Source organism: Canis lupus, chromosome 14 (genome assembly GCF_048164855.1).
Source record: "Canis lupus baileyi chromosome 14, mCanLup2.hap1, whole genome shotgun sequence".
NCBI lineage: Eukaryota > Metazoa > Chordata > Mammalia > Carnivora > Canidae > Canis > Canis lupus.
This window is the reverse complement of record NC_132851.1, coordinates 21,764,097-21,779,024: the sequence shown is the minus strand read 5'-3', so window position 1 is coordinate 21,779,024 and position 14,928 is coordinate 21,764,097. Positions and strand designations below refer to the sequence as shown.

The 14,928-nt window shown below is 37.3% G+C and overlaps 1 long non-coding RNA gene across 8 annotated transcripts in view; it reads right to left on the bottom strand.

The window, feature by feature from the left end:
• LOC140603775 (uncharacterized) overlaps positions 1-14,928 on the bottom strand; it is a 167,309-nt gene that overhangs the window by 27,124 nt on the left and 125,257 nt on the right. For 7 of the 8 annotated variants that reach the window (XR_012006760.1, XR_012006763.1, XR_012006766.1 and 4 more), the window contains one exon: positions 10,226-10,376. The exons of the other annotated variant lie outside the window; for it this stretch is intronic. This is a non-coding gene — a long non-coding RNA (uncharacterized lncRNA). The remainder of the gene's footprint in view (positions 1-10,225; positions 10,377-14,928) is intronic. 8 annotated transcript variants of the gene reach the window in all.

Below are 14,928 nucleotides of genomic sequence, written 5' to 3'. Positions count from 1 at the left end.
CAGTCTTGTGTATTTGGCTTGGCATTTTTGCCATGACATCTTTCACTTTAGAGGCCAGAGAACCAATATGGTTCTGCAAGCTGCTAGGTAGATCTATCCCAATTATGTACTGAGGCACTAAAGAAATAATCATAAGCTGAACCTATGGACAAACCGGACCTACTGTGACATGCACTTAGTCCCAAATTCCATTTATCATTCAGCCTCTCTATATCCTCATTCAAATAGGAAAGCTATGATGAATTCTGGGTTCCTTGGTGGCAGTGTCAGCTATATTCAACATCCCTCAAGTAGTCTGGGTGTTACTTTCCCCACAAGGTAGAGTTACTCTGATAAATGGTTTAGGTGCTGAGGATGAATAGGTGAAATATTTATTTTATATGCTTGCAAAGGTTGCTTTCTGGAATGAGTAGGCTCTAAGTATAAGAACTATCTCAAATTTAGAAATTAGATGAGAAAGCACAATTTTTCATTTTAGTAGCTAACATCAGTCTCTGCTGGATTTTTATTTTTCCAGTTACGTAAGTCAGTCATTCACCCTACCCATTACTTGTCCCTAGAAACAATATAAATTATTTACTCTTATGTCACCACTTTCCCCCTGACATTCAGTACTATCACCTAGCCTCTATATTTCCAGGGTCCTTCTCCATTTCCACTAGGGAGCCAAGTTCTGAGGCAGCATCTGCATGACAAACCATGACTAGGAAAGAGAGAGAGAAAATTCTGGATTTATAGTCAGGTTACGGGTCTCACATAGTAAACATACTCAAACATTCTCAACTCTCTGAGCTTTTTGACTCTTCTGTCAAGATAGTTTCAACATCTCCAACTAATTTGCTATAGGTCTAGATCACTGCCATGTCTAAGTTTTAAGAAGACAATCTAGCAAAACATTAGGACCAGCCTTAAGATGTTAAAGCCATAGTCATGGGAAACTGTTCCTAAGCCAACAAACTTTTACTTACCTGGCCTTATATCCTATCCATTCTGTATTAGTTTCCTAGGGTTGCTATAACAAAGTATTATAAACTGAGTAGCTTAAAACTATAGAAATTTATTCCCTCACAGTTCTGGAGGCTAGAAGTCTGAAATCAAGGCATTGGCATGGCATGTTATCTCTGAAAGCTCTAGGAGAGGATCCTTCCTTGCTTCTTCCTAGCTTCTAGCATGATGCAGCAATCCTGAGGCTTTTAGACATATCACTCCAATCTCTGTCTCCATTGTCACATGACATCCCTCCTGTGTCTCTCTGTGTCCTTGTGTCTTCACATTGGCTTCTTATAAGAACATGTTTTATTGTGTCTAAAGTAATTCATATGATCTCGTCATAACTTGATTACATCCTTAAAATCCCTATTTATGAATCAGGTCACATTCATAGATACCAGGGGTTAGAACTTCAACATATTTGTATAGGCGACACATTTCAACCCACAACCTACTCTATCCCAAGTCTAGACCAACATCTTTAATACCTGTTCCTTTATGTGTTCCTCTGTTTGATGTTGATATACATTCCCAGGTCCTGCAACTTTTTTAGTAAAAAAAAAAAAAAAAAAAAAAAAACTATTTTCTTCCAGTAAAGGAACTGTACTTTCCTGCTCATGCTAGATTGACACCATTCCCAGTCATCAATTTGCAGGCAAGAAGGGGAGGCAAGTGTAGATGTTGAGAGCAAGCATCATCTTGCAGGGCATTTATCCAAGGTGAGATTTTGCATAAATGTAAGGCTATTATAACAATGAGAAAGAGGGGATGCCTGGGTGGCTCAGTCCTTGGGCGTCTGCCTCAGGCGCAGGGCGTGATCCCAGGATCCAGGATCAAATCCTACATCGGGCTCCCTGCATGGAGCCTGCTTCTCCCTCTGCCTGTGTCTCTGCCTTTGTGTGTGTGTCTCATGAATAAATAAAGTCTTTTTTTAAAAAATGAGAAAGGGGTCACTTCTGCCACCCAAAAGACTCAGAAGAATTTGGGAGTTCAAATATGCTCAGCCAAAGAAAAACATGAACAAAGAGCTAATGTAAATCAGGAGAATGATGTATGAAACAATAGAGAATATCAATTGATATAATTATAAAAAATAACCAAATAGAAATTCTGAGAAGTAACAGAAATCAAAAAATCATTAGATGGATTTAATGCCAGCTTTGAGCACACAGAACAAAGAATCACAAACTTAAATGAAGATATGATCTATTTTAAAGAGAAGAAAGAAAAAATAATAAAGAAAACAGAGCCTAAGAGACACTGGGAAGCCATCAAACATACCAACATAAGCATAACGGGAATCCCATAAGGAAAGGAGAAAGAGAAATGGGGAGAAAGAATATTTGAAGAAATAATGGCTAACAACCTCCATATTTGATAAGAGAAATTATTCTACATATTTAAGAAGATCCATGAACTCCAAGAAGAAAAAGTCCAAATAGACTCACCCTGAGACATGTTGTAATCAAATTGCCAAAAATCAAAGACAAAGAGAGAATCTTGAAAACAGTCTAGAATAGAGCTTCTGTTCTGTGACTAGTATCTGGCTGCAGGAAAGGAGTGCTCAATCTCTTGGCTGCATTAACCAAGAGTTTAGTCTCTTCAGCTTGGAGGTGGAGGGGCTAAGGACTGCTGGCAGCTTTGTCTCTTCTAATGAGATACTGCAAGCCTTGAGTGGGAGCTGATGGGAGTGAGAACTCCCTATTCTTGGCTTCATCCACCCAGAGTGGAGCTTCCCTCAAGTTGAACACCAGAGAGGGGTAAGAGGAAAAAAGGAGATTGTGGCTTCAACGCCACAGACTCTCACAGTTCTCATGGAGAGTTAGTTAGATATTCTTAAATACACATTTCTACCACAGGACAATTTATAGAGAGTTTAAATGACGTGTGTGTGTGTGTGTGTGTGTGTGTGTTTATAGTTTTTGCCAGGTTTGCTTGTTTCTCAAGGCAGGGGCAGGGGGAGTCCATGGAGTTCCTCATGCTGTCATAAAAAAGTGGAACTCACCAGTGCAATACTTTATATACATTCTAAGATCTCTTAAGGAAACCTCAGTGACCAATCTGGAATACGCATGAAGTAGTAGACTTGCACCAAACAAACATTTCCATTTGACTTTATAGAATGCAACAGCACTTTCACGACTTTTAAAATGTTAATTATCCTACTGCTAGTTGATGTTGAAGCCACACTTTGCCACCACCGCAGGTGACTTCCCCATAAAACACAGATTTAGTACCATGGCCACTGCCACTCAAATGCTACCAAACTTGTATTTTCTGCATCCTCACTACTCCTAGCCACCTAGTGTTTATGAAGAAATAGGGAAACTATCCATGCTTTCTCACACTAGACCACTTTTTTCACTGAAATGGGCACTAAAGGAAACATAGTTATGCTCTGTGTAATATGACACCCCTAAAAAATATGCCTCCATAATCTGTCTGATACCTCACTTTGCACATACATAGACCTGACTCCATGGAGCCAGACCTGAAAACCAACCTCTGAGACAGGTTATCATTAGATCCCCAAAATATTAGTTCCTCCCTCTTTGCCTTTACACATACACAACCCTAATAAAAATCTTTAAAGAAATCTGGTCATGATGGCTTCTTGCATTAGTTTATTAAATATGCATATTTTTGCTTACCCCCCAATAGAAATTCAAGCTCTTCCTAAAGCAAGAGTTGGCAGATTTTGGCCTGTGAGGCAAATCTGGCCCAACACCTGTTTTAATACAACCTTGAGTTAAGAATGGCTCTTACAGATGAATATTTGTAATCTATTTCATAATAGAAAATGTTAACTTTGAACCCTCACTAAGTACAATGTTATTCCCTCTTAAATTAATTCTATTCTTCTCACTAATAGGCATACTACGAAGATGTTTGTACTTAATTATTATATTTTGAATTTTACCATTAAAAATATTTTAGAAATGTGCTTTTTATATAATATCATATATATTAGCCTCAAATTGTCTTGTTGCTCCACAAAGTCTAACATATTTATTATCTGTCCCTGTAAAGAAAAAGTTTTCCAACTGCTACCCTAATGGATGCCCAAGAGAATCTGAGTTTGAAGAATGCTAGAGAAGAGTACAAAGGTGTGAAAACTGGCACACTTCTGCACAGGATATAGTGTCCTGGATCTGAATGAAAGACTGTGAGAGCTAGTGACAGAGCTGTAAGGCCCAATAGCACAGCCACAGATTTGCAGCAGATGTGTCAATTTACTTCTTTCCTGACCAGATGGAGACTATAAAGTTGGAAGCAAGGCAACCTTCTTTGTACCAGTTCTTTACACTGTCAACACATAAACTCCAAAAAATAGCAGGCACCTTGCTTTCTTCAGGGCAAAACACTTTCAATGAATTTTTATTAGCCTAATTCTCACCCATATGCATGGCTAACTCACCGTGCAATGTTTTTTATGCTCCAGCCACCTGCACAGTAGCATGCTATATTTAGGTCAGAGGCAATAGGACTTGGTAGAAACTTTGCAAAAAATAGAAACTTAAAGGAAACTTAAGGATGTCCCTTAACCTAATCTATTAAATGATTTAATCTACCAAATCCACTGTTTTGTCCTCTATAAAATGCAAATTATAATACATAACTATTTCCAAGGCCAATACTTAAAACATTAAATGACCAATATACCACAGGCATTGATCAATCAGATAGAATGCTGACCATGAAGAGCAAATAAACCACAGAAACCAGACTTATTCATAAGTTGTATGGCTACTAAATGACAATCTGTGTGTCACGTGCTCAGCACAGAGTCTTAAAAAAGAGTAAGTTCTTCATAATTTTTGCTACCATTATGATGATACAATTTTTTTCTTCCTTAATAATGATTTCCTACCTTCTTTATAAATTGCACTGTATTTCACATACAGTGATGTATTCATAGTGTCAGGTCTTCTTTTTCTTTATTTTGGGATAATTTCACACAATAAAGAAATGAGCTCTCTTTAAATAAATATCTGGAAATTGGTAATGCTTAATGTTGGCATGATTGGAAGCCTTTTGGTCCCCACTGCTAAGAACCATAATTGGTTGTGAGATTCTTGCTAGAAGCGAATGAAGTTAGAGATTCTTAGGTCTTAATGAATAGCTAATTTAACAAGAAAGGCTTGTGGTAAATTTGATAGGCTTTACCCAAGTCATGAGCACATGGAAAAAACCCTCAGGCAGGAAGCCTTCATTATTTCTCCCTGGTTTTAATCTGTATATTTTTTCGGCTGAAATCAAGATATTGAACATTTCTTAGCATCAGTGATTAGGAAGGAGATCAAACAAGATCAGCAAAGTTTTATCTTTTGATTAGTTCCACCATGATATGTAATAGAAATGATTACTCATTGATAATGGATGCAACATGTTAGATAATATTCTAATTGCTTTAAACACATTTACTTATATAATCCTCACAACAACTCTATCAGATAATATATTGGACATCTTTCAGTTATCATTTCACATTCTCTTTGTCTCTCCTTTCCAGTGTTCTCCACAACCAAAGCGACCAGTTCTGCCTGGATTCCCACTAGCTTTATGTTGTACAACTGATAACAGCAACCAGCTTCAGGCCACCTGCCTTGATTCAGGCTGCAGTAACAAAGAACCATAGAGTGGGGGGCTTATCAACAACAGAAACTTATTTCTCACAGTTCTAAAGGCTGGGATCATGGCCTTTGAGTGAGGGCTTTCCGGTTCATAGACAGCCATCTTCTTGCTGTGTCCTCACATTAGAGGAGCTAGGGAGATCTCTAGGATCTTTTTTTTATAAGGACGCTAATCTCATTCATCTCCCAAAGACCTTACCTCCCAATACTATTACATTGTGGGGAGGTTAGGATTTAAATTTATGAATATGAGGGAGACACAAACATTCAGTCCATTGCACTACCTATTCCATTTGCTTTTTATCTCCAACCCCCAAGACTTCTCTTTTGATGTCCCAAAGTAGGACACCAAGGTAACTAGATCAGTGCCTGCATCTGCAACCTAGAAATAAAAAAAGGTGTTAACCTCCAGGCAAGTCTTTATTCAATGATGATAGGAAGCTGATAGGTTAATTTTTCCCCCAATATGGATAGTTTTCAAATGTTTTTCATATGGATCCTTAGTACTGCAGAATTAAGCAACCAGTTAGCATATAGCAATGGCCAACAATATATCTTTGTATTGGCTCTCCCCCCTTTTCTGCTTCACTGCTCTCTTATTCTTCTTCCCCATGATCATACTCTCACAAAATATGTTCATACATATCACTAATAAGACTTTGTCTCAAGGTCAATTTTATGGGGAACCTGGTAATATCCCAGTTAGTACCAAGAGTGGACCTAGACAATAAACTCTCAAGATGAAATTTTGAAGCTTAATCACTCACCAGCCTGACAGCAGTAAGATCCCTATTGCTACTGGTAATTGGGGCAAGCATTACCATTGGGATTCAGTACAATTAGTATTAGAATATTTAAACTTTTACTGTTGTGGTTTTGGTATATGGAGCCAATGATAATTATACAATAGACTGGTTTTCTTTGTTGGAAGTCTTGAAAAAGCAAATAAAATCATAATAGCCAATTTCAATCAGGGCATTCTGCAAAAGCCTCTCGATCCTCTATGGAGGATCTATGGAGGATCAAGTTTCTATGGAAACTTGAAAAAGACCCTAATTTCCTACAGCTGCAGGGCAGATTGTGCTGAAAATCATGCCCCTGATCTAATTGTAAGAGTGGCAGAGCTTTAAGGGAGATTAAATGCAATCCTCAACAGATCACTTATGTCAAAGTGAGGGATCCTGCATGGAAAAAAGTGCAACTGTGTGACCTGGTACTGGTAGGGGTACAGTTAATGGATAAGTCTGAGACTGGTTTTTGTTTTTTGTTTTTTGTTTTTTTTGGTAAAATAAGTTGTATTGAAATATATACACTGAATTTGCCCCTTTTAGTATACAGTTCAATGAGCTTTGACAAATTCATGCAACCATTACCACACAAGATACAAAATATTTTCATCATCCTAAAAATTTCCCTCGTGTTTCTTTGCAGTCAATCCTCTCCTCCCATTTCCAGCCTCTGCCAACCTCTGAATTGTTTTCTGTCTATATAGTTTCACATTTTCTAGAATGTCATATAAATGGAATTATATGAGGGTTTTTCTCTTCTTTCACATGTTTAAAATCCATCCTTTTTGTACAAATTAATAGTTGTTCTTTTTAATTAATAGCATTCTATTGTGTATATCACAGTTTGTTTACAAATTAATCTGAGCCTGGGAATCTTGAATCCCCAGGTTTCATTGGGCCATTCATGTCAGAAAGGGAAGTCCCTTTCCTTCTGCTGGAGACCCTATACTATTAAGGGGCCACACAAAATCAAACAGGGAATTTCAGTCCCTGCTTTAAGAGGAAATAGCACACACACCAAAGGAAATACTAGAATCTGGATGTGTTAGACAGAAAAATACCCCACCCCCAGAATGGTCATAGCCTAATCCTTGAGACCTTCGAATATTACATGTCAAAAGTACTTGGTAGATGTGATTAAGATTAAAAACCTTATGGGATCCCTGGGTGGCTCAGCAGTTCAGCACCTGCCTTTGGCCCAAGGTGTGATCCTGGGGTCCCAGAATCAAGTCCCGCATTGGGCTCTCAGCATGGGGCCTGCTTTTCCTTCTGCCTGTGTCTTTGCCTCTCTATCTCTTTATGTCTATCATGAATAAATAATAAATAAAATCTTTTTTTAAAAAAACCTTACAATGGGAAGGTTTTCCTGGATTGGCCCAATTTAATCACAGGAGAGAGGAGAAAGGCAGAAGAGAAGGTCAGAGAGATGTGGCTGGAGAAGGACATGACTCACTTTTGTTGACTGTGAAAAGGGAGGAACAGTCCACCAGCCAAGCATTATGGTAGCCTCCAGAAGCTGGGAACAGATTTCATCTCACAGCCAGTAAGAATATGGGGGCTTCAGACCTACAACTGCAAAGTATTAAATTCCACCAACAACCCAAATGAACAGGAAATATATTTTTCCCTACAACCTCCAGAAAGGAACTCAACCTGCCAACAATGTGATTTTAGTCCAGTGAGAACCATACCGACTTCTGACCTACAAAACTTTGAATAAAGTTGTGCTACAGGAATTGGGGGAACCGAGTGTAAAAGTGTGCCTTAAGGATATTAGAAAGGAATGTAGAACAGAAAATAAAGCCTATTGGGGGGATAAATTGATATTGGAGCACTTATACATGACTTGGAGTCACTATTCTGACAGATACATGAAATCTCTTCTAAAACTCTCCCAGAGGATGCCTGGGTGGCTCAGTGGTTGAGCGTCTCTGGCTCAGGGCATGATCCTGGGGTCCTGGGATCAAGTCTCACATCAGGTTCCCCTCAGGGAACCTGTTTCTCCCTCTACCTATGTCTTTGCCTCTTTCTGTGTGTGTCTCTCATGAATAAATAAAATATTTAAAAAAATAAAACTATGTCAGGATCACTCCTTAAAAGTTGACATGGAAATGGCCAAGTAGATGCCAAGACTTCCTGGCACAGTCTTGAAAGTCGGCTAAGAAGTAGGAATTTCAGAAGGGGTTTATTTTGTGAAACCAGAAAGAATCATAGGATACTACTTTCACTAAAACAATAAAAAATTATCTAATGAGGGTAACTCTCAACATTTAGAAAAAGTTTGATTGTGGTTGTCCTCTGCAGGGCAGGGTAAATGGCAAGAGATCTTGACAATGTGCATATCTGAATTCTAGAAGAGCAGAAACCAGGTGGCACACTTAAAACTTTAAGTTAACTGGATACAGTTTTAATAATGTACAGTAAACCAGGGGTGCCTGGGTGCTCAGTTGGTTAAGCATCTGATTCTTGGTTTCAGCTCAGGTCATGATCTCAGGGTCTTGGGATCAAGCCCTGCCTTGGCTCTGTGCTCAGCATGAGTCTGCTTGGGATTCTTTCTTTCTCCCTTCCCCTCTGTTCCTCCCCCTGCCTGTGCATGTGCTCCCTCTCTCTTTCTCTAAAATAAATAAATAAAATCTTTAAAATAAACATAACCTACAGTAAATCAGACTGGTTTGCAGGAACCTGAAGGAACCTGTAAGGGCTGCTTCATGCTGTCCCTAAGGGCAAGATAGAAAAGCATACTGTGCTACTTCGCTTTTACAATTTAAAAACAATAGCAATGTCAGATAAATAGAGGTCTGATGTCAGCAGCCATAATAAAAAAATTATAATGCTTTCAGAGTCATTGACATAGGACTTTGATGAAAAATTATGATTCTTTATTCACTTTTCAGAATTAAGTCAATTATCGAAAGGGCAAGAGGACTCTGGAATGCCTCAGAGTAACATATGGTAAATATCCTCTTAATCCTTTCCCCAAAGTGACCTATGCCCATTTGCCAAGGTAACTTACGTATTGGAGAAGGGCAGTACTCAGCATTCCAATAACTGTTAGATGCAGTGTCTGAGATGACGACAATGTCAGGTGAACCAAAACACCTCCACGTTCCTACTACTAAAAAGGAAATTTATGGAGGCTAGGTGATAAGTAGAGTTTTGTCCAAATCTGTCTTATACTATTGTAACGGGTCCATGGAATCACCCTGTGGTTATTTCCCTGGTCACGTATATACCTAGGATAGATGTTGTTGGAAAGTAGAAGAACCCTAAATTCAATTTTCTGTTCTGTAGATTAAAGGCACTTGATGGGATGAGCACTGGGTATTATACTATATGTTGGCAAATTGAGCTTCAATAAAAACAAATTTAAAAATACATGAAAAAAAATAAAGTTGGGACGCCTGGGTGGCTCAGTGGTTTAGCATCTGCCTTTGGCTCAGGCCATGATCCGCAGGTCCTGGGATCGAGTCCCACATCAGGCTTCCTGCTCCCCACAGGGAGCCTGCTTCTCCGTCTGCCTATGTCTTTGCCTCTCTCTCTCTGTCTCTCATCAATAAATAAAATCTTTAAAAAGAAAAAAAAAGTAAAGTCATTATGGTAGGAAGGACCAAGTGGAAGCTTCTGAAAAGCCCTTTCATCACTAGTCCACATAGATCATGAGAAAGAGTTTTTCATCATTGAGAGAAGAACCCTTCATCCACCATCATTGAGAAGAACCCTTCATCCACCCTTCATCCCACCATCAAAGACTTACTCAGGGAATTTGACAAAATGTAGGAGTAACTGTCCCCATTGTAGTGCCATTCAATTCACCTGTCCCATCTCTGCAAAGCCATATGAATTGTCACAGGTGATGTTCAACTATGATCATCTTCATCAAGTAGTAGTCCCAATCTCAGCTACTGTGCTAGATGTGCTACTTGGTATGCTACTGTCGGTCTGGTGAGTGCATTCTTCTTGAAACCTACAAGTAGGGAGGATAAAACCCGTTTGCTTTACAAGAGAGGAAAACAGTAATATTCATGGTTTGCCACACTGCTATGCTGACGCTGCTGTGCTCCACCACAAAACAGTTCACAGTAACCCTCACTGTATTAACAGTTCACTCTAATGTAAAAATCTCTGCTAAGATTAGCTCCAATTGTTGCATCTTACGTGTTTTGCCATTAAGAAAGATGAGCCACTTTGGATTTTTGAAGCAACATATACTACACTTGGGAATATTCATAAACTCATTCATTGCATACCCTAGAAGCCACTGCCAGTTTCAAGTGAGATCTGAAGTTCAAACGGGTTTTCTTCCCCTTTTTTGGGTGTGTGTGTTCTTCTTTTAAAAGATCTTCACAAATGTGCTTATGCTTCCTCTTTTATTTTCAGTAGCCATCTCTTTTCTCCCTCTCTCTTCTCTCTCCCTTTCTTTTTGTTTCTCTCACACAGGCCTTTTTTTTTTTTTTTTTTTTTTTTTTCAAATTTTACTTCCTTCTCAAAGAATGATTCTGTTTGGAAATCACTAATCTATGCTGTTAAACTTAATAATTCTTTTCATCTGTTTCATTTAGTTTTACTTACTAGTTCTTTTATTTCTTTCTAAAAATGAAAGCTTAGGTCATTTATTTTGGATATTAGTTTTCGCCAAATGCAATAAAGGGTATTAATTTTCCTAAATATCACTTTGACTGCATCCTGTTGGTTTGCATTGTTACTCATTTCTAAACAGTCAGTGATTTCAGTTTTAATCTCCTCTTAAAAATTTAGAAGGGGTTGGCATGCTTTTGTTGCTAATGTCAAAGTAATTGAGTTTTATTTATTTACCTATCATTTGTTATATTTTGTTGCTCATACACAATTTTTGCTAATACACAATCCATATTTCATTTAAAATTAATTTTAATGAAATATGGATTATATGGGCTCATATTTTTAAAATATCTTTCAATCTTCTTGGCAGCATCATAATGCGTAACTTTAAAACTATTCCACTGGTGTTTCAAAACCAAATATATTCTCTTAATTGGTTAAAATAAGATTAAATTAACTCTACTATGATTCATCCATCTTCTTTTCATTTGTACAGGTTCATTTTTGACTATTTAATTCATTGGTTTCTGAGACAAGTGTGGTAAAACTTTCCACTAATATGTTCATGTGAAAAAACATGTTCATGTGGATTTTTCTATTGCTTATATTTCTAATACCTTTTACCATATATATATATCATGTATCTGTGTATGCTTGTGTTTCTTCTATTATTTATATTTCTAGTATATATTTCTCCTAAATAAGATGCATTCATGCTTCTGGTGGATTACAATTTTATCTCTATAAATCATTACTTTTTCTGTGTAATATTTTTCACCCTGAATTCTATTTTATCACATACATCACCATTCTTTTTGTTAACGTTTTCACAAAGTATTCATTATTTTTCTTTTTCTTTTGGAAATGTTATATAAATAGAATATAACCAAATTTGATGGTTTTGTTTATCTAATACAAGAACCTTGAATTCACTAATTTAATCTTCTTTTTTCTTTTTGCTACTCAGCTAATCTATTAACTTTTTATTTCATTGCTTATGCTTTTAATTATGAAGACTGATGATTCCCTTTACAAGAAGCCATTTTTGGTTGCTTTTAAGAATAGGTTACTCTCTGGGATCCCTGGGTGGCGCAGCGGTTTGGCGCCTGCCTTTGGCCCAGGACACGATCCTGGAGACCCGGGATCGAATCCCACATCGGGCTCCCGGTGCATGGAGCCTGCTTCTCCCTCTGCCTATGTCTCTGCCTCTCTCTCTCTCTCTCTCTGTGACTATCATAAATAAATAAAAATTTTAAAAAATTAAAAAAAAAGAATAGGTTATTCTCTGATACTTATAAAACTATTATTGATACCCATTTTTTACTTCCTTCTACTTTCTATGCTAAAGCTAGATCATAGGACTATAGTGCTTCTGCGAGATTTCCTATTTCACTTTTACATGTTGGAGCTCTGCAAAGGTTTGGTACCTTTTATTCATCAGGACAGAGTGTTTATTTTGCACAATATTGTAACTAGATTTTATTTCCATGACCTAAGTCATAATTCTCCCTTTCTAGGCAGACAATCCATAGTCTGACTGCATGAGTCCTACATCTGAGGATTGTGTAGAATGTGAGGTAATGGTGAATGTCAATATGGCATGTCAAATTTAGTTTTTAGTCCCATGTCCCTGTGTAAGCTATAGGTTTCCTGGTGGTACGCCTCTTTCTGGAGTCCAACAGGCCCATTTTGGCAATCTCATATATTAGAACTACCGCTTTCATCTCTATCCCACCTCATACAGCTATTTCACTCTTTTCACTGACCAGCTTGTTCTGCAAAATAACAGAATAAGCCAACAATGATTGGATTTTTACTTCCTCTAGAGAGCAGTTAAACTAAACTAGAGCATCTCATATCTAATCAGATAAAGGTTTTTATTTACCAGTCTTGGGTAAGGTAACTACCCATGCACCCATGATTTGTAGCCAGGGAGTGAGTTTGTACTGCCGTAATGGCTCCGAGAATAACCACATAAATGAAAGGGTATAAGGGGAAAGCAGGAAGCATCAGTTACCAGAGGAACTCCTTAGAAATAGGGCAGGTGATGGTGAAGAGAAAAAAATGCCACATACTTTGTGTGGGATAGATATTTTGTGATTGAATGAAAGAGAGAAAAGGAGGTTAAAATTAGCAAAATAACAAAATGGTTACATAAACTAGAAGGAACAATGCCAAGCAGGCTCTCTCGCATGATTCAACAGCTGCATAAATGTGAACCTTAGAATGCATTACAATCTAACATGTACATGATTTTTGCAGTTCCAAAAGTATTAAATGATGCCTGCTTTCCATCTGGACTATGCAGTATTTATATGTATATTTATAGATAGTTTATCCTCACCCTACTTCAAAAAGGTTTTGCGTTGGCTTACCATGAAAGACAAGCACATAATCACATTATTTAACAGTAGAAACAGAAAACACAATAGACTCCAAGGGAAAATAAACTGATCAGAAACATAGGTTATAGCTATTATGACTGAGCATTAATTCTGGCTCTGGGCTTCTTGTCATCCAAGGCAAAATATACTCAGAGTCTGAATAACAGAAGATACTAGTTCATTAAGAGAGACAACTCTCCTGGGAATGAATTTATCTTATCATTATTCAAAAGATAGTAAAATGTACAGGGAAACCTTCAAGCAGATGCAGAAGCATTTTTTATAAAAATATTTTCCTCTAAACCATATGTTAAAAAATCAGAGTCTAACATTGAGGCCTTATTTAGACAAGGCATCTCTTTAGAAGCCTAAGATATTATGGTCTTTGTATGTATGCCCTCTTGGACATCGTTCTACTCATCTTCTGTACATAGTTAATTTCAACTGATCTGTTTATATTTATTGTCATTTTTCTCAAAGCTTTAATTTAATCACCCATTTGCACCTTTTATATAGGTTGAGTCAGGGGTTATTCCTACATACTCTGTAGCACCACTGCCTATTTCCATTGGAAGCATATGCCTGCACCATAATAAGGGATTATAATTTTCCCATTGCTAGAGTCAATGCTTACTTTTATGTCTATCTTCCTCTAACTCCAATGCCCTCAATTATGATTCTAAAAGAATATTAAAATCAAACTAAATTTTTTGGCTTGCCAACTTTGAGAAAAGCTACATGAATTGGATATTAGATGTTTGTGCTTCACAAGGAGAGTAGGACACATCACCTCTGGAGACTCTTCAGACAGGATCAACATTTTCCTCAATAAATAGATTTGGATATGGCTATACAGCTCTCATTTACTGAGTGATTATTATCTTCAGTCATTCTCTAGTTGGTATCATTGGGTTCCATAGCTTTAGGATATTTGTATACCAGTGACTCCCAAAATTTATACTTCCAGGCCCACACTACTCCCCATAAGCATCTTTAATTCATCCAGTTGTTCATACCAACCATCTTGGAGTCATTCTTCACTCCTCTTTTTCTTATACTCCAAATGCATTTGCTATTACCAAATACCATTGCTGGATCATATGATAACTAAACAATGTTTAGTTTTGTAAGTAACTGCAAAACTGTTTTCCAAAGTGGCTATACCATTTTGCATTCCCACCAACAATGAAAGAGTTTCTGTTACTGTATTTCCTCACTAGTATTGGGTATTGACAGTGTTTTGGAATTCAACAATTATAACTGGTACTTACTGGTATCTAATAAGTACTTGTTTTAACTTAAATCTCCCTAATTATATATGATATGGAGCATCTTTTCTTGCATTTACTACCTGTATATTTTCTTTGATAAGGTGTCTGCTCAGGTTTGGGGCTTATTTTTTTAAAAAGTGGGTTCTTTTTCCTTACTATAGAGTTTAAGAGTTCTTTGTATATTTTGGATAATAGTTCTTTATCAGATGCATGTCTTGCAAATATTTTCTCTTCATTGGGAGTCTGTCCACTCATTCTTTTGAGCTTGGATTTTGCAGAGCAG